This window comes from Calidris pugnax, unplaced genomic scaffold, assembly GCF_001431845.1.
Source record: "Calidris pugnax isolate Ruff unplaced genomic scaffold, ASM143184v1 scaffold157, whole genome shotgun sequence".
NCBI classification, from domain to species: Eukaryota; Metazoa; Chordata; class Aves; order Charadriiformes; family Scolopacidae; genus Calidris; species Calidris pugnax.
Window position 1 is genome coordinate 3,105,389 of NW_015090992.1, and position 19,710 is coordinate 3,125,098.

General features: G+C 35.2%; 1 long non-coding RNA gene across 1 annotated transcript in view; it reads left to right on the forward strand.

Moving 5' to 3' along the window:
- Positions 1 to 224: 224 nt before the first annotated feature.
- Positions 225 to 19,710, forward strand: part of LOC106895386 — a 174,162-nt gene continuing 154,676 nt past the window's right edge. The window contains exon 1 of the long non-coding RNA XR_001413412.1: positions 225 to 307. This is a non-coding gene — a long non-coding RNA (uncharacterized LOC106895386). The remainder of the gene's footprint in view (positions 308 to 19,710) is intronic.

Sequence of the window (19,710 nt, forward strand, 5' to 3'; positions counted from 1 at the left end):
CTATTATTTGGTATTATTAGGAGCTTTCACTTGTCTCTAACCCTATTTACCTCAACAGAGGCATTTGTTGCCTTAACAGCTCTGACAATCCTTTCTGTTCCTTTTTGGATAGGAGCTAAATATGATCCTAAAACATCTCAAGGATTTTCACTGAAAACATCACCATTTCAAAAAGCTCAGTACAACTGACAAGTCTAAATAAATTTTCCTCTTCTTGTTTTCTAGTAAGCAAGCAGTGGAGCTGGAAACCTGGCAGTAAACTCTTTTGTCTTTCCCGCTTGTATCCGTGGAGCCTGTATTTTGCAAGGTAACATTCCATTTTAATTAACTGTAATTTTATACTATTATAGTTTTCAGTGACTAAAACGACCTTATAATACCGCTATGTTTTGAAGAAAACATCCATGCTTAGTGTTTCATCTACAGTTTTAGAAGAGAATACTCTTGTAACTTAAAATAAATGCAATGAGTTGCTTTGGATTCATTAACAAGCACACCTTCCTTTCAGGAAGAAAGGAAAAGGCTGCCAAGATTTAGGTTATGTGTGAAAGTCTGGATTATTGCTCCTATATTTCCATCAATCTGAGCAAAAGAACAGTTAAGCCGAGCATGAAGATTTAAATCTGAATGTGAATGCATTTATTAGTCAAGATGTATTCTCTATAATTTGTGTTTATTGGCGATTTTCTGTTTATTGGCGATGTTATTAGAAGGGACACTGAAGGTGATTCTTCAATTGTACTTATTTGACAATATTGCTGTACAGTTTTTAAAATTAGGGGAACTTATTCGTGCTTTTAAACATAGTTCTTAGTAGTGATATTTGAAAGGTAGTCATGTTAAATATTTGGAAAATTTAGTTTTCTGGAGTTTAAAAATACCTCAGGGAAACTAGCTTGTTTTGATAAGTAATTTTGTAACCATTGAAGACTGCTGGTTCTGCCAAGAAAAATATGTCCCTGAATACTTTCCTTACCTTTGGTTAAGGGTCTAGGCTTAATATTACTCTTTTCCTTCAAGACTTTGTTCCACCCCTGAATTTTATGTTTGTAGGAAAGAACATTCCTCTCTGAATCTTTCTGCCATTGTAACCAACTCTTTCACACATGGTGAAAAAAAAAAGATTTTCAAAAGCTTTTTTATTATACATTGTAAAGAATTGAACCAGAACCTATGCAAAAGCTTCTCCAAATTCATGCTCTTAAATGGAGCGCTGTGCATAAGAATTAACCCCTCTCTACAGTGGTGCCACTATGAGCTATGTGTTCAAGGTGGAAAATTGGCCCTTTTGAAAAATAAAATCAGCAGCCTTCCCAACACCTAAACTGGGGGAGTTAATATTCTGCTCTTCAGCATTTATTTAACAAGCTGAACCCCAAGGCTGTGCATTTTAATGTATTTCATTTCTTTGGTAGGGAGAGAAAAAAAGGTGAATCAGCCTTTGCTGTGAGTGAAACCCTGCTACGAGGTGTGGGTGGTGGCTGTAAAAAGAACAGTGGCAGCATTTCCTTCTAGGCACCTTCTGAGGATGGAAGCCATTAGTAAATACTTAAAAAGGGTGGCTGTTTTTACCAACTCTCTTTCACATGCTAAAAACAGTAGAAAAATTCCACTTATGAGAAAAAGCACAAGCACAATGTTTTTCCATGCAGATGCTTAGGCACTGAAAATTGGACTTGTCAGAAAAGTGTAAGTGATGTTGCATTTCAAAGAGTCGCTGTTGCAGCTCCCCAGATTTTCTTTCGTGTTACATAGGCGTCATCTGTCCTGAGTTTACGAATGGACAGCAAAAATGGAGGAGGCACTGCCAATCAGAAATCTGATGGCGAAAGCCATAATTTTACAAAATCTTAAACACAATTTTCATGATTATGTTTTTCATTATTATGTTGCATTGTGTTTAATGAAAATTTAAGCATGTACTTAAACACTTGCACAATTGGTATTTATTTGGCTCAGTGACAGCTAAAGAAGTGACAGTGAAGACAATAAGCAAAACTTCCAAAGCATCTATATGTGACATAGCAGCAAGCACATGCTGATTTTTTCTCCATTGTATATGATAGCTTGATGTCTTATGCAAGATAACAGTCACAAAAAATAATACAATGTTTTAAAATACAATTTCCCAAGAACACTTTTTTTTTTTTTTCCTAAAAAACTATTATTATGAATTTTTATCCAAAATAGCCGGTTCTGACTTATTTGGCTTCCTTTCATTGTATTCATTGTAGGGGTAGTTGAATCTGAAGGTACCATTGATTCTAGTGAGTTATGGGTAATTTTTGGCATTGACATTTCAATAGCAAAACATCAATATTCAATTTGGAGTTAGCAATAAGTCACTGCCAGTGAGAATAGACTAATACGTCTTTATGTTGATGATCTTTTGTGAGGTAATGAGATATTTATAATCAGCCAAAAAAGTAGGTTTGGAGTTGCAGTTTGATCATTCTATTTGTAAAGAGGTTTTGGAAATTATTGTGAAGTAAATTGTCTTTCATTCTGTTGTTTTATCTTCCTCCTTCTGAAAAGATTTATTACGACCTATTTAACTTGTTTTCCTAACATTCTAGTTGTGAATTTGGAATGCATAGTGCATCACATTTGTGGATTTGCATGTTTCCTCTGTACTTCTGATTTCATATTAGGGTACTAACAAAAACAATCCTAAAACCCCGAGTTTTTACACATCTCAAGAATGATTCTTTCTTTATTAATCTAGAAAATACTAAGTGCTAATGTATGGCACTGAGCCACTATAGAATGGCTTTTTCTAAAAAGAGAATGAAGAAAGGGGTCATTTCAGAATATCACCACATATGTCCATATGTCTGTATTTCTTTTCTAAAGAGAAAAGATCCCAGTACTCCATAAACTGAAATTTTCCATGAGAGCAAATTTTATGTATTTTTATGCTTGGGACATTAGAAATAAAATAAAAATAGATTAGGGTTGTGTTCTCTAATCTAATTTCTCAGTTGTTTTTAAATACAGTGGCCTGATTCTGATTTAAGGGGTTTTTTTTATTCCTGGTCAGATATGAACTCTCACCTAACACTGGGGTCTGGGAATTCTTTCTAAGCATTTCATATAGTCCCTTTACCAAACAGTAAATGCTATTTGGACCAGAAATCCTCTAAGCGTGTATCATAAAACTCTGGCTGATAAACTAATCTCCCTTTTTTCTTTTCTGAAGAGACATTCTGGAGACAATACCACTGTGATGGTGCTAAAGTACTGTGCTTTTATTTTGCATATCTGCAGTCAGTAGCCTGTATTCATTCAAAAAAGTACAAGCAATAGGAAGATTTTCCACACTGTGACATTGGCTGTTGCTGGTAGTGTGTTTGTGTAGCCGTATTAACTCAGTTTACTTTCCCAAGGACAGTGCTGTAAGAGCTGATTTTTACTAATACAGCCACCTTCAGTTTCAGCCTATGAGGGTGAGAGATATTTTTTATATCATCAGACATAGGCAGACTTCAATACTGCAGTATTTGTCTAGAAATAAATTATTTCCACTGTATTCTATATTGATTCTAGTTGCTTGTGCTTAAATATCTGTATTTCTTGAGTAACTTTCCTGAATTTGATGGACCTGTAAATTGAAGAAAAAGTTCATCTGTTCATCTGTTGAACTCCTTCTAAAGGAGAAAACAAAAATCTGGATTATTGTAATATTTTCTGATCTTTAATCTATGAATCTAGATTAAATAAGTGTTTATCCAGGGGTTTGGTAGTATAATTAATTAAGGTTTCTCAGATCTGTCAGTGTTATCAGGTCAGCCTGCCTGAAAATAAGTAAAAGCTACTTTCGAGACCAGAAGCTACTGTTCTTCAGACTGAAAAGGAAAACTTGAATAATGGTGTTGAAATTACTAGAAATATATACAACATGGTATGTAAATAAAAAGAGTAGATCCCCTAAGGTTTAAATAATTTATTTTAGTCCATGTGCTTGACTCCTCTCTGATGATTCAATCTAGTACCCTCAAAAGTAACAGGTGGTTTTGGGTGCTCAGATTGTAAAACCTGACGGAATCTGACTTTCAGTAAGTCCTTTTACCAAATTCAGGGTTCTTCTAAATTCATAATGCACAGCCCTAAAATCACTTAGAGAAATCCTTGCTTACATTGGAGCTGCAAGACCATACTAAATTAAAATAATCCATTTCAGTCTTTTGGGGTGTTGAGTTCTTATGTGATAGTCTACATACATTTCTCTGTATTAAATATGTATTAGGAGTTATTTGGGAGTTCTTAAGTTTACTGAATATCAGACTTTGTTTTCCAGACGAAGTTCAGAAATAAGTTGTGGAGTAGGGAACAGTAGGCATCCACACTGCAATATAACTAATAGATGTTTAAAACTGATGCACAGCAAACAACACCTTCACTTAGAAAGACATGCGGTTGATTCAATTAAGACATTCCGGTTTCTTCCCTGTCCTCCCCTAAGCATCAGATGGTGTTTACATTCAAAGGGGACTAGGATGTTCAGAAACGATAAACTTATCCTCAGTATTCTTTGATTTTGAAAAGTAAGGAAGTTGATCAGAACTGAACAAAATCTTAGAGATAAAATCTGCTGGGAAAAAATTGAAGTTACAATTCACGAATAGAAAGGGAATTTCTTTGTGTTAAAAAGTTTTGGCTACTCCACAGCCTATGTTTTGCAGAAGATAAAAATGCCTTAGGGAAAGCTAGAAGGTCTTTTGTCTCCTTTCAGTAGCCTTGCCAGTATTCTTACATTTTCTGTCAAAGCAATGCACCATTTTAGCTTGTGCCTCTTCCTTGAAATAATGGATTCAGTCCTTCCTTGACTTTCCTTCATGCCTCACTCACAATCCCACCGTGCATCCTTAAATCTTTCTGTTTTGCATTTTCAGCATTGCAGCCGGATCTTTAGTATGGAATTTTGCAATGAGACCTCATCATAGTAAAATACTGTGCTGCGTTTCATTAATCAGAAAGTATATGAGCAGGAAAAAAAGGAATAACTTTGTATACCATTACTGTCAATACAAGGGTGTCATTTGAGCTACAGTAATAATAAAAGGTAAAAGGAAACTTTATCAAGATAATGTATGTGACTATCCAAAAGTGAACTGAGTGGGCTGATATATTTTGATGTTGGAAGAAGAATTTGCATGCCAAAAAGTGTTTTTCAGTTCCTGACTGGCAAAAAAAGAAACATAAAAAATTTGTTACATAACAGTAGCCTGCTGATATATAGTTTTTTAGTAAATATATAGGTGATCACAATTTAACAGCATGAATTCTTTTACGTAAGCTCTATTTATAATACAGCTGTGATTTCTGGCATATTTTGTCAGTACCACTAGAAATTGTATAGAAGCTTTTGACACAAATGTTGTCTTATTCTTGAATAACAGGTTTCAGAGCTTTATTCCATCCTTGTTTACTACCTCACTGTGAATTAAATAATCCTTAAACTAGAATATAATTCTCAGACTTGCTATACATTTAAGTTTAATCATGCAGGCCACTGCATTCTGCCTTGTTTTATTCTTGTGTACGGAAGGACATTCTGCCAGCCAGGGGATGTTGATGCAGGTGAGACCTCAGGCCTGAAGGTCCAGGAGGTAAAGGATGCTGAAAAGCTACGGTCAAGTGCTTGATGATGAGGAGCTCTGCCAGCTCCCTGGGAGAGACCTGTCTCAAATCTATTAAAAAGCCCTTGAGTGTGCAAGGAGGAACAGATCACCCAGCTGTGTGAATAAGAACAACTATAGGTCTCTAGAACTTTAAAGTAACATAATTTGACATGTTTTGAGAAAGCACTTAAGTAAGGCGGCCATATAGTGCCGTGTGTGTGCTGTCCTGGAGTACAGAAAAGGTGCTATGGGTACCCCAAAGGTAAATAGAGGTATTTTTCTGCAAATGGTTCTTCTAAAGTAGTTTCTGTCACAGTAAATATTATTAACAGTATCACAAGAGAAAATGCTACTGTCATCACACTCTTAAAGACAAAAGAATGAAAGACAAGGAGTGAATACAGAATGATAAAAAAACCATCACCTCAGAAAAATATTTTAGCGATATGTCTGGAAACAGAGAAGCAGCATGCTCCTTTCTTTATATATAAATAGCAGGCTAAGAAAAAGAATAGTCTACAAATTTTCCAGAGGGTCATCATGATTTTGTCAAGATTGAATTCTTTAATTTGCTCAGGTAGAGCCCCTGTGCTGAGTCTGGTATTCTGTCTCTGAAGCATACTGATACCACTCTGAAGGCCATTACTTGAACTTTCTCACTGCAGCCAGTATGTAGAATAAATATGTGCAAAATTATTTTTTCCCCCCCACACACATGGATGTTTCTGCCTCTGCAAATGTGAGCATAAATTCAGAATGTTTCTGGAATCATTTCCTTCCAAAATCTGGCCTTCTAATGGGGAAAACTATTAGGAAACAATTACACAAAATGGAGCAGTTTTAATTGGAAGATTTGAAGTAGATACTAGTCACCTTCATCTACTGCAAATAAAGGAGAGCTCTGTCGTACCATTTATGCAAATTTATTCACTCTGAAAATATTCATATAAACTAAGCAGAAAGCAGCCACCATTTCAGTGTCTTGATATCTTGTCAGACAGGAAGATCAGTGCCTCAGTCACACATAAAGGTCGATTCAGAAGAGGGAGGGAATGGAGAAAAAGGAATGAACCACAGACTGTGATTTTAGTTTCAGTTCTAGTTTGGACATAAGAGGAAATGTGATGCTTTTCAGAAAAGACCGAGCATTATTGGATAAAGTGGGCTATTCCTTCATTATACATGCATATATAAAAACATGCCATTCCAAATGCATTCCCTGTACCTCTTATTTTCATCAAGGTCAAATTTGTATCATTTGGCATGAAAATTAAGGTCATACCCTAAGCTAATGTGAATGATGATGTCACTGAAGTCACACTAATTTACAAGAAATTATGATAGCCCATAAATCTGTTTTGGAAGTTCTACTGACTAGTGAAGCTTATGGGAGAAATATTTCAAAACATTTTTGATTATATAGTTGATGGGAATTGCTGCATTTATTCATTTGGACATTTTCAAAGTAAAGATGTTTTGGGGTTTTTTTTTGTTGTTTTCTTTTGGTGTTTTCCTGTAACAAATTCTTAACTTGACTTTTGTTCTGCCTAAAAAAATACCGTATATTAAAATTGGGAAAAGCTTGTTACGTGCAGTAACAGCAATTAAAGCAGTGTACCTTCACATGGAATCCAGGAGCCAAAAATGCATCTATTTTAATTTCAGTTATGAAATATTAGGATCGCCTACACTGTGTTAGCAATCAGTAATCATTTAACAAATGTTATGAAGAGAGAGGGAAAAAAAAAGGACAGCTATGTTGTTCCTACTTAAAAATGGATACTTAGAATATTCACAGAATCCTAATAGCTTCTTAAATCCTTTTAAAAAGTTAAAAATGCACCAAACTTGTTCATCTTCATACAAGAACCCCAGTGTCCTTACAATTGTATGTATTGAAGGAAGGTGAGGACCCACACTTTAAAAGTCTTTAAGCACCTAGGCCTATATGTTTCTTTACAACTCACAGCCTAGTTTTCAAATATTTAGTGGTGTGTTTTCATACATAGTTATGGTGTTTGCACTGAATATTTTCTTTTAGAATGATAATTTAAGATAAGTCAGATGACAAGATCCTGTCAGCACCAGAGTGCCTGGATAATCCGTAATTACAAACATCTGAGCCAATCAAGTTACTGGTATGGTCACGTGTTTCTAAAACCATGTTTATCTTATACACTGCCTAGTTGTTTTCATATTTTTCTGAACACATAAACCGAGTAAGTATGAACTCTTTTTGTTTCCTTTGCCCACTGGTGTTTGGAAACCACTCTCACTTTTAAAGACGATGGGTTTTCTCATTTCTTCTCAAAATGTCACAATTGATCACATCCAGATTTATCTGCCTACCTATTTGTGTGTGTTATTTACAGAGTGCCCTTTTTCTTTTACTTTCCTTTCCCATTTTTCATCAGCCACCCTTTAACACCATGAAGCTCCTCATAATTAGACAGCAGAACCCCTAAGAAGCAGGGCTGCTTGTTACAAAAACAGAATTGTGGCACCTGTATTTTTATTCAGAATTTTTCAAAGAACCTGTGATGTCTGAAACAGCAGTTGAACCTGTAGCATACACTATAATCATGCACATATGTAATGCAATGGTAACAGATACAGAACAGAAAAAAAAAATATGCTTGGATAACCTAGGGGAAAAAATACTTTTAGCATAGCTGTGTGGATGGGCTAAAGAAGACTGTTTAAGCTACATAGCATCCAAAAAGGTGAAACTCATGCCAGTGAAGGTGAAAATTACAAGGGTTTTGAAAGCAGAGGTAATAGAGAAGGCAGGATATAGAGGAAATGTGGAATTAAGTTGTAGTATAAAAGAAGTGCCAGTGGAGTTCCAGTGTGAGTCGATTTTGACAAAACTGACCAAGGTGACAAATAGATGAACCTGAAGGGAAGGGAAGAGTAAATCTCCCAGGGGAAAAAAGACTTTTAACTTTGAGTAGAATCCATTCTAATTGGTTGATCCATTTGAATTAATATTTTAATCCTGACTACTCAAAATTCCTTCACATTTTTGGACTGTACAGCTGTGAAGGCTACTCCATACTCATGAGTGTGAGGAGCTTACACTTGGTAAATTGTAAATTATGTAATGTGATAATATTGCAGCTTCATTTAACCATATTATAACGCTCCTCAGCTCAGCTGAGCATGTTAATTACAGGAAATCATTTTAGCAAGTTGGTATTCAATGTGCAGAAATAAAATAGAATAAAACAGTTACTGATGCTGTAGTCAGCAAAATGTATGTTTTGTGTGTAGCAGTAGGTAGATGGATAGTAGTTAGCAGAACTGCATCCTGTGGAGAATGACACATTTTCTGGGTCACCAAAGAGTCAGCTCACTCAGTTCAAGTACAATAGTAACTGAATGTCAGAAGATTTATGGTGACAGTGGATTGGGGATACTAGTTCACTAGATAAAAAGGACAGACTTCTTTCTTATGAGCACAGTTTTTGGTCATCAGGAAAGCTTTATTCTTCTGTTATGAGCTGACCAGATTCTGGGATGTTCACCCGCTGTTTTAGTTCCACCTTTTGCCTTTGGTTCCTCTTTCCTTCAGTGAGCAGACAATCTCAGAGAGCAGTCAGTGTGTCTGTCAGGCGGAGGGATGCTCCAAGGGCTGTCATCTTTTGTCTTTCATTTCTTTCCCTTCGGTTACATAAATAATAACAATTTCAGCCCTGTCACTCCAGGATTATGTGAACCCATGGACACAACTGGGATTGCTTTGAGAGTAACTGAGGGCAATTCCGGGTGCTACAAGCTCCGAGGCATTACATTTTTCCATCTTTGGCTATGAATGGTGCCCTTAACTTCAAAACAGTTCAGAGCCAATTTGAAGTCCACTGAAGGACTCTGTCATTAGGCTGCTTCTGCCCCAGTGGGATCTGTATGAGATAGCATTGCCTTTCCACTTGTGCTCCTGTCCACATCACCTCAGAGATAGATATGGAAGGTTGGTGCTGTATCTGTGAGCAAAGAAGTGCCAGCCAAATGCAAGCGCTGGCTCCAATAATAACTGCCCATCGAGACTGCTATGAGCCTTGCTTTAAGGACTGAAAAGGAAAATCGCCGTAACATGCAATTTCATCTATTAGAGGGAGGATTTTTTCCTTTTCAATCAGATGAAGGTTTCATTTTCAAAATGCTGTCTTATTCTGGAGGATGCGGTATAAAGAGAAAGGCAAGAGAAAGGCTAGGTACTTCAAAGAACAACCTACATACATAGTTATGCTGACATTAGTGTATGTTCTTTCCTTAGTATGCTGTCTAGTGTCCTAATTCAATTACAAGACCATGTTTACCTTTCACAATCTTCTAATGTTGTATATCAGGTTAAAATGCCAGGCTTTATATCTTCACTCTAAAATTTAAACTAAAATTTAAAACTAAAACTTTTAATATACTCGATAAGAAAAAAACTTACTGGAATCAGAAGGAAACTTCTGTGATTTCTCAAATAAAAGTATTTAGCAGAGCAATGAATTTTGAATGAATACCTGAGGGAAAGTAGTACTTAAATAATTTTGCCTTTGAAGATACTGTTTTACTGAGGTCTTCTAAAATAAGCACATTGTACTTTAAAATATATGTTATGTTTTCAAATAATTTATCCTGCTTCTTTGAGATAATTCTCAAATTCTAAGTGTATACAGCAAGAATGTTAAAAACAAACGCAAAGGTACCTGGATAGTTTTTGATTAGTAAAATGCATCTGGGTACATGTTTGCATTCCATGCATATACGCTTTATTTTCAGTTGAAACTGAAACTGCTGAGAAGGAAAGACTTTCCACCTTTGTAACCATATACTTTAAGGACATACAGGACTGTGCAGTTGTATGGCTTTAATGAATCTTCTGGCTGTGTCTTATGTGTTGATGGGAAACACCATTGTAAGGTTATAGTGTCCTTATAGTTCTGAAGAAACTATAGTTGCTATGTTTATTATAGCTAAGGAAACTAAATTTATAGTGTTCCAAAATTATAATCCTCAGGGGAAAAACAATGAAGTAATTTATATTTGAAACTTAGTTTATTGCTTAGTATTTAATTGCATTAATTCCTTTAAATGATGAAAGAATTTGTTCTGTTCATTTCTAGTTTTCCTTCACCTTCTCCACCCTTGTCACACATTTTTAGAGCTTTTACTGCAATAGCATCTTCTGGCATTTCTTTCTCTAAATGGTAAATAAAAACATTTAGAAGAGATATTTCAAAAATTTAAGAAAAATTGAAAATATTTTGAGGAGAGCCTTTAATTAAGTATCATTGCTCATTTCTGGCTAATGAGGGAGCCTTTGTTGAACTGCAGAAGACAATTCTGCTCAGTTCTGGAAGGTGTACAAACAGCAACCTATTTTCTTTGTTGTGCTTTTCCTTCCCATCTTTTCCTAGGTAGTAGCAGAAGGTGTGTTTTTTCTTTCGCCTTGGTCCTTCATTAATACGTATTTTTGCATAAACCTTCTGGCACACTTCTTGGATTTTTTGTTGCTCTGCATCTGACTAGCCATGTTATGTAGTGCCGGTATGTAAGTGTGAAAAGTTTGAATCTAATGTGGGGACAAAAAAGAAAACATCTTTCATTGTGCAAAATCGGCAAAGGTTTAATATTTTATTATCTCTTCTGGAAACCCAGTCATTCACACTTATCATCCTTTCAACTGTTAGCAGCAAAGATGGTCAGCGCTGACATGAACTTTATTCAAACCCTACCAATGCCTCCTCCTAATAACAATTTCTACTTGTGCATTGACCTTTACCTTAAAATAATAGAGAAATATGGCTTTTTACCTTTTGTCGATATATGGTCACTTATTCCTTTTGGTCTTTTAAGGCAAACATTAACAAACTTGATAGAAGGTAATATTTTGTGGTCTATTTCACTATGCAATCCCAAACTGCTTTTTCCTGTGCTCCATTCTCTTTGGTGCACACCTAAGACAGATTTAAGTTAAAAATAACTTTAAATGTAGTTGCCCTGCTTTTATTTGCTGTGTCAATTTGCAGCCTAATTTTGCTGTCTTCTAATCACTGTAAGGGCGTAAGGAAAGGACATGGGGTTCAGTGTTTGTATGTTCATTAATTGATAAACCAGAATCAGTAATTATCTTGGAGTTCACAAAATGCTGACCTGCAAAAACGACATTTATTATGTAGGTATTGCTTGAATTTTGTTATTTTTTACTTTTTTATTTGTCTTTAAGTGCTGTGCAGACAGACAGAGCATGAGTAAAGGCAGGCACTGATGAAGAGCTTTACATTACTCATTCTCATCTCTAAAAACACACATTCATTCTTTTGTGACTAGTATTAATTAAATCCATTATGCAATAACTGCCCCACTGTAAAACCATCTTGGAGGTGTCATGTTAATATTTTTTATGGTGGCATAAAAATGACACAAGGTTAGCAATAGATCTGTCCAAATAAAAGCTCTTTAAGTTTTCTGACAATGCCAGAGAAGAATAGTCCAACAAGTAACAGGTTTAAGCCAAAATAAGTAGATCATAGTTAAAAGTGAATCTCCAGAAAAATGTTTCAATTCAATTGCGAACATGTTTTTTCTTCTAAAAATAAAACTACAAGAAACTTTAAACACAAATCAAAATGTATGGTTGAAAATCACCCTCAAATTACAACTTCTTTCCTATTATTTACTTTGTATCTGACAGAAGCATCTGGCAAAAACAAAAATGAGTTTATAAAAGCTCAGTATCATTGAAGAAGTATTTTGATTAAAAATATGGCCAAACCCACCCAAGTTCTGTTCCTTTCTATGGTTAAATTTAGCAAAATATATGTCACAGTCAAATGAAGTCACCTTTCTCCTGTGTGTTTTGTTCTGGGTAATTAACATGTATTAGATAGGTGAAAATACATTTTACCAACCCTCAGAGTCTTGCAAAGGGAAAATTATTATCTTTCTCAAGTTTTAATTATTTTATGTTTATTTATTATAAAAAAGAATAGTTATGATGCTTCAAAATTTAAGTATACATGAAGTTCTGGTTACTAATATTAAAAAGGAAGTAGTTGCTGTAGATTGACCAGATATACTGGTCTTCTGTATAAAGACCTCATCTCTTTCACTTGACAAAGACATTTGAGGGAATGTGGGAGAAGTCAATACCCGATATAGAGAGTGCCAATACGAATAAAGGACCATTTCCTCTCAGAAGTATACAGACAATGAAAGAAATATTCAGGAAGAAAGATCAGTGCTCCAAAGGGAATATTTTCAGAAAATGAAAAATTTATGGTCCGCCCCGGGATACTGAGTTCAGCTCTGGGGCCCTCAGCATAAGAGGGACATGAACCTGTTGGAGCAAGGGCTGCTAAGATGATCAGAGGGCTGGAGCACCTCTCCTGTAAAGACAGGCTGAGAGAGTTGGGGTTGTTCAGCCTTGAGAAGAGAAGGCTCCGGGGAGATCTTGTATCAGCCTGTCAGTACTTAAAGGAGGCACATAAGAAAGATGGGGACAAACTTTTTAGCAGAGTCTGTTGTGATAGGACAAGGAGTAATGGTTTTAAACTGAAAGAAGGTAGATTTGGATTAGATATTAGGAAGAAATTATGTACTGTGAGGGTGGTGAGACATTGGAACAGATTGCCCAGAGAAGTTATGGATGCCGCATTACTGGAAGTGCTCAAGACCATGTTGGGCCTTTGAGCTACATGGTCTAGTGGAAGGAGTTGGAACTAGATGATCTTTAAGGTCCCTTCCAACTGTAACCATTCTATGATTCTTGTTCCTGGAATTTGTGAAGGGCAATTTATAACTAGGTTGAAGAGCATAGCAGGAAAGTGGAATTGAGCAGAATCTTTCTCATGTCATCAAAATGATATACCATCTGACCTGGAAAACATGTTGATTTCTTTTTGCTAAAAGTCTTTGTAGGGGAGCATGGCAAATCTCCATACTTACCTGTAGGCTTTTGCTACTGCTCCCCAAAAGAGGCAAAATATCTCAAAGGTCATTTGGTTTCACCAGATGGTGGATCTACTGTTACGGTACTGAGAAGCATTTTGTTTTGAGTTTTTCTGGTTTGTTTTTTTTTGAGATGTACTTATAGAGATATTTTCTATAAACCGAAGTTCCAACTGTAGTTCAATAATAAATTCTACCAAGAGTTATATTAATTGAAAAACTGGTATTCATATTTAGATAACATATACAGGTTAGAAATAAAGGATGAATTGGGTTTAAATTTTTAAATTACTGTTAAAATGTAAAACATAAATATGTTTGAAATGTTGACAATTATTTCTCTAACTCCACTAAAATGCTGGCAAGGTTGTACTTACAGATGTAGTAATATTTTAAAATTAAAAACAAATTAATTACTTGTCACTTCGGGGACAGAGCTGAAATAAGAATAAGCAATAATTTTAGATAAATTTATTTCAGCCACCTCTCCTTTAATATAGTAAAATTAAGTCAAATAATACTTTGAAGTAGTACTTTCAGAGTGACCTGTACTACTTCTAGGAACATAATTTCCCAAGTGTCTAAAGTTTACGTGAATACTTTTAACTAACCAGTGCTAGCCTAAAATGGATTCCCACCTCTTGCTTTGCAAAGTTGTGCTCTTACTTATTCTTGTTTAAAAATATTACGGATTATTTATTTTTTTATATTACTAGCTTGATAAAATCAACTTGCAATTAGAGGCTTTTCAGACATAAAGCAGTAAACAAATCCTACTTGACCTTGCTTAGTCAAAACAGGATGCAGAACTGGATTTTGGAATCATACTGATCTGAAGTTGCATGAAAGATTAAAATAATCTGGATGGTAAATGAATTTACATACTTTGTCTTCCTCCTGACTCCAAATAAGTGATCATTGACAAAGAATACCAAACATAAAAGTTGCTAGAGTTCACACAGCTTTACTGAAGATTTATTCTGGCATAATTCCATACATAATAATGTTGTCAGATCTGTACTTGTCTGCTACTTCACATTATCCAAACTAAATTTCAACTTTGGGGTGACAGAAGACAGCTACTTAGGAAGACCAAGTCTTTTTATTGTCTAAGACAGAGAGCTGGCACAGTCACCAATTACAAAGAGGCATCAGGAAAGAAACTGCAGAGTGCAGTTCCCGAGAACAGTCTTTCTGTGCTTTTTTTGTTTGTTTGCATGTTTGTTTTTCTGCATCAGGACAGAAAATGGTGCGTTCAGTTTTCTGTTGTGGGTAAGGGATGATCAGGGATGGCATTCCAAATCTAACACCTGTTTCCCACAGCTGCAGAGCTGGCACATACTGCTCAAACTGCACTCTGTGTTGCATATTGAGATCAAACAGTGGATTGGGTCATTTTTTTCTTAATTAAACCTTAAGCATGGATTTTGGACATGGTTCTAAACCATGAGTTATGCACAAATGGCAGAGTAAAATACATTTTTCTTCAAAATTAGGAATGTCCTGATAGGAAATCAATCAACACATAGAAGTGAAAATCATCATCTTTTTGAGTAACGTTTTTGTTCATCATTGCTTCAACAGTGTATGTTCTTCCAGACCAGTAGAACTGAATATATGTCTTGGAGACATCTACATATTTAGCTCTTTCAGAAGCCTGATGGGGGCCACAGTACCTCTGTTCAAAAGATGAGCAGCTCAATGAGAAGGAACATCTTACAGGAGCCAGGGTGGAAGCACAGAAGGGTGGTATGGCCTGGGGATTTCCTGTCTGTGCATGCAAGCACAGGTGATTGCTTTACAGCACTGCTGTGCAATTCCAGTAACACTACATGGCAGCAGGTGGCTGCTTCCCTAAGGGGCTCAGAGGAGGGAGGATCTCAAAGATTTCTTGTCACCTTGGAAAACATAATTTTAGACTGTCTTGCTAATAAATGAAGTATAGCTTAAGGCAGCGGGACTTACCCTTCAGATACAATTTCAGTCTGAAAACTTTAGGGATCTCTTGTCTGGTCAGGTATGTAACATGATTGTTTGTATTCAGTTTGGCCATGAAATAGTTCTGGTTGTAACTACGTGGAGGACCATATCAAAGGCCTCACAGAAGTCCAAGTAGATGATATCCCTAGCTCTTAGTCACTCCATTATAGAAAGCCACTGGATTAGTCAGGTATAATTTATCCTTTGCTGTTGGTCTGTTGACATTAAAAGTTTAAAGTAGGCATGAAATGTTCTTTTCAGTTTTGTACCACCCCTTGTATAGGAAATTATTCCAAACTTCATTTTCATTCATGTGTGGTGTGTATGTATCATAAGACTTCCCGTATTTCCTACTAGTAGACTTTTATGGGGGAAAAAACCAACCTAGACTGCAGAAGAGAATCTCCCTTTTGACTCCAAAACACTACCATATCCAGTCAAAATTATACATAGCAAAGAAATAATTGCTGAATTGCTGTAAAACTTCTATTATTCCTGCCCCCAGCCAAGATACCTTCATCAAAATCATGATGCAAATCAAACTCAAAAACTACAGTGATGCAGTAGGTATAGAACACATCATATTTAAACTGAAGACAATATAAAATACCAATAAAAAAAAAGAGACTATATCAAAATTACATACTTAATTGCTTAGGAAGCTCCCTTTCTCTCTCCCCCCACACCAGATGTCAACATTAGAGTAAATAGACCCTACCCTCCATTTTCATTGAACAGATATTTTCCCCAAAAAACATTTGATTATGGAATATCTCTCTGGCTGATAGTTGTGTGGATTCACAACACTGTATAAGATGTAGATCATGTAAAACACACCTGCTTTTGTTCATAGGAAAAATACAGAAAACAACTGTAAACTCGAATCTTTTCATATTTTTTTTCTTTTAATTCCCCTCAGGCAAACCTTACTAATATTAGTAATTGTTCTTAAATTGTTGGCAACTGTTGGGAAATAGTATATGTGAAAACTGAATGCAAATGGTCCAGTCAGTTTTAATTGTTGTACACTGCTGCTATTGAACACTGTTTTTGTAGAAACAGTATGCAAATTATAACAGAAACCAGATAGTTAAAATTAGTCCAGAGCATATTCAGTGGTTTTTCATTCTCCTATTTGTAAGTTAGTCTTTTGAGGTTAAGCCTGGCAAATTAGAATCAATCACACGCTTCAGCCTAAAGAAATTTTTTGTGGAATATTTTTCTTTAATAAATTACCAGCTTCCCATAAGGCAGTAAAATTCATTGATATCTAGATATAAGTGACATAAGATTGGTTCCCTGGCTCTTCTTTTGTTAGTACTCCTGCTGTATAAATATCTTTAATTAGATTTCTCACAATAGAAATAAATTTTCATATTAAACAAAGCCACATTTGCTGTCTTTCTGTAGCTTCCTAAGGGGAAGCAGATATATGGATAAAATAATCCATCATTAGTAATAACTGTGAGTAAAACATACAATTTACATAGAGGCTGAGAAAGGGTACGCAGCTGGCTAAGTTTGGGAAGGCCATGTAATGCTTTCAGCTGAACATGCTGCCAATGCGAGCTGGGGTCATCAATCAATTTGACACTCTACTGATCTTAAATACAAAACTGTGAAAAAGTTCGTAAGTGGAAAATAACAGATAAAAACTATAATTGATACAAAACACAGAGAACAACTCAGTGTTAGATCTTGCACTTCTAAGTAAATAGCAAAGCACGAAGAAACAAGATACTGTCTTGAAATCTCATTTTAATCATTTTTAGAGCATTTCTCAAGACCATTTTGTACCACATCAGGCTACTTTGACAAATAGGACTTTTTTTGAAACAAAAAACCCCATCTCCCTCAAGAACATATTCAGAAGAAACTGTGGAAAATCTTTGCTGAAAAACTGAAATTTCTCATTTAAACAGTTTTCAAAAGTTTGATATGTTTTATTGTTTCACAATTCCTTTACAATGGCTTTGTATGTAACATAAAAATGAAGATTTATATGACTTTCCTAAAAGGTCATAACAATAAGCAAAAGGAGCAGATTTTCAGTAGCAACAGACATTCAGAAAAAAACTTTGAAAGAAGGAACATTGACTTATTTATTTGTTTTCCATTTTTATTTCTATTCTCTTTCCACACTTAAGGCAGACAGTTGCTGCCTAACTGTCTGACTGTGAAATGTTTATGATAAAGCCAAAAATGGAAGGCACAAATTTATGGCAATTGCTCAGATTTGAACATGATGTTCCTTCATTAAGACAGACTGAGTAGTTTGACTACTGTATATAACTGAGTTTACTGTTTAGGAAAATTCATAAATTATTACAATACAATGAAGAAAACCAATAATGGCTATTACACTTGCAGAAGGTATAAGCCTTTGATTATCATCTCCTCTATAGTTGTGTTCTTTAGCTGTCACTAAATATAAAGCAAATAACTCCCTAGTCTTGTTACAGTTAAAGAAAATAATTTCTTGATACTAATAGTTCTTTCTGCTCTATCCAATGGATTAGAATGAGATGCTAATCTACTATAATATAGTAGGATACTATCCAATAGAATTAGTACCCTGTTGCTAATTATTCATCATTTGAAAATACAAGATAATTTTACTGCTGCTTCTCTAAAAGCAAACCTTTTGCTTTTGATGGGATGAGTTCAGAGGTGGAAGTGAGGTAGTAGGAGAAGTCAGTTAAGATTAAAATGAAGAACGTTGCATAAATGAATGTACAGACGTGGCTATATTCTAGGGTCATGTCAAAAAGTCTAACTGTTCCTGAGCCACTACATTTTAAACAGAGATTTTATAACATTATTGCTAACTCCCAATGCACTGGGATGTTTCCTCTTGTTTTTTTGTGCTTTTAATTTAACATGGTTTAGATCTTAATAAAGGAATTTTCTCATTCTTGTTTTTTGTTTCCATCACTGTGTAGTCTGGATTAATATATTGTTTCAAACCAAATAAAAAGAGAAAGAAAATTAAGTACAAATAGAAGTGAAGTACAAAAATAAAACTTCGTATGGCAGCTGAACAACATGGTGTTGGACCTCTTAGAACCAAATTCAATGGACTTACATTTCTTGATTGGTAGAAAGTTCACTTAGTTTCTGGGATTGGTTCTAAAACCAGATATCTTGGCAATGTTTGAAGAAAGGCAACAGTTAGTGAACTGGGGGGAAAAGTTATTTTTTCAAATATAATTTTGCAATTTCTTATGCCAGCAGGCAGCTGATTCAGAGGAGGGAAAACAAACAAACAAAAAAACCCCATCAAACCTTCACTTTCATGTAAATAAAGTTGTCCTTTTTTACTTCTAGTATTGTAAAGAAACCCATGACACCTCTGCCTCTAAATTTGAAAAAATATATTAATCAAAAACTTGGATGTGTAGACACCTATTACTATATATATTGATGTTATTTTTGTTACAGAATGAGTTCAACAAAGGCAGAAGAAGCAACATCTTATGCCATTCTGTCTTTCACAAGCTATTCATACTTTCTAGAAATGTTATGATAGTTGGATTTTGATGAATTTATGCCACACAATTTAATGAGATCTTTTATTTTAATGTTATGCAGATGTCCAGTGTTTTGTTCTCTCTCTCAGACAGACATTGGGCCAGAACAATTGAGATGTGTTCACATTCCCAGTGATTTAGCTTGCATCCATCTCTAATTCTCAAATTTTCCTTTTCTCACAAATTTTTAGTTTTTATTTTTGTTGGCTTTCTTTTTTTTTCCTATTTTTTTCCATACATAATTCGTAATATCCCTGTAGCATAACTCCTTATTTTTGAGATTCAATTTGTGTCAGCAAGTCATCTTTTCTTTCCACAGAATATTTCAAGGCAAATTAAGATCTAAGTTCTTCTTTGAAACCTATCTCCTGTTTCCACTAAAGTTGATGGTAATATTGATGTATTCATTCTGAACAGCAGCTGGCCTTTACATACTAAAACTTGAGCAGTTGTCTCTGAATTTCAACATCTGAATGGCACTGAAGTTCCTAGAATGACCATCTAGAACTGGGATAAACTTTCTTAGAGTCTCTTCCTCAGCCACAAACCTAAAGGGAAACTCCTTTGACCGTTAACTCACCTTAGTCGTGTTGAGGCCAATTTCTAGTCTTTCTGTAATCAACTTTAGGCCTCAG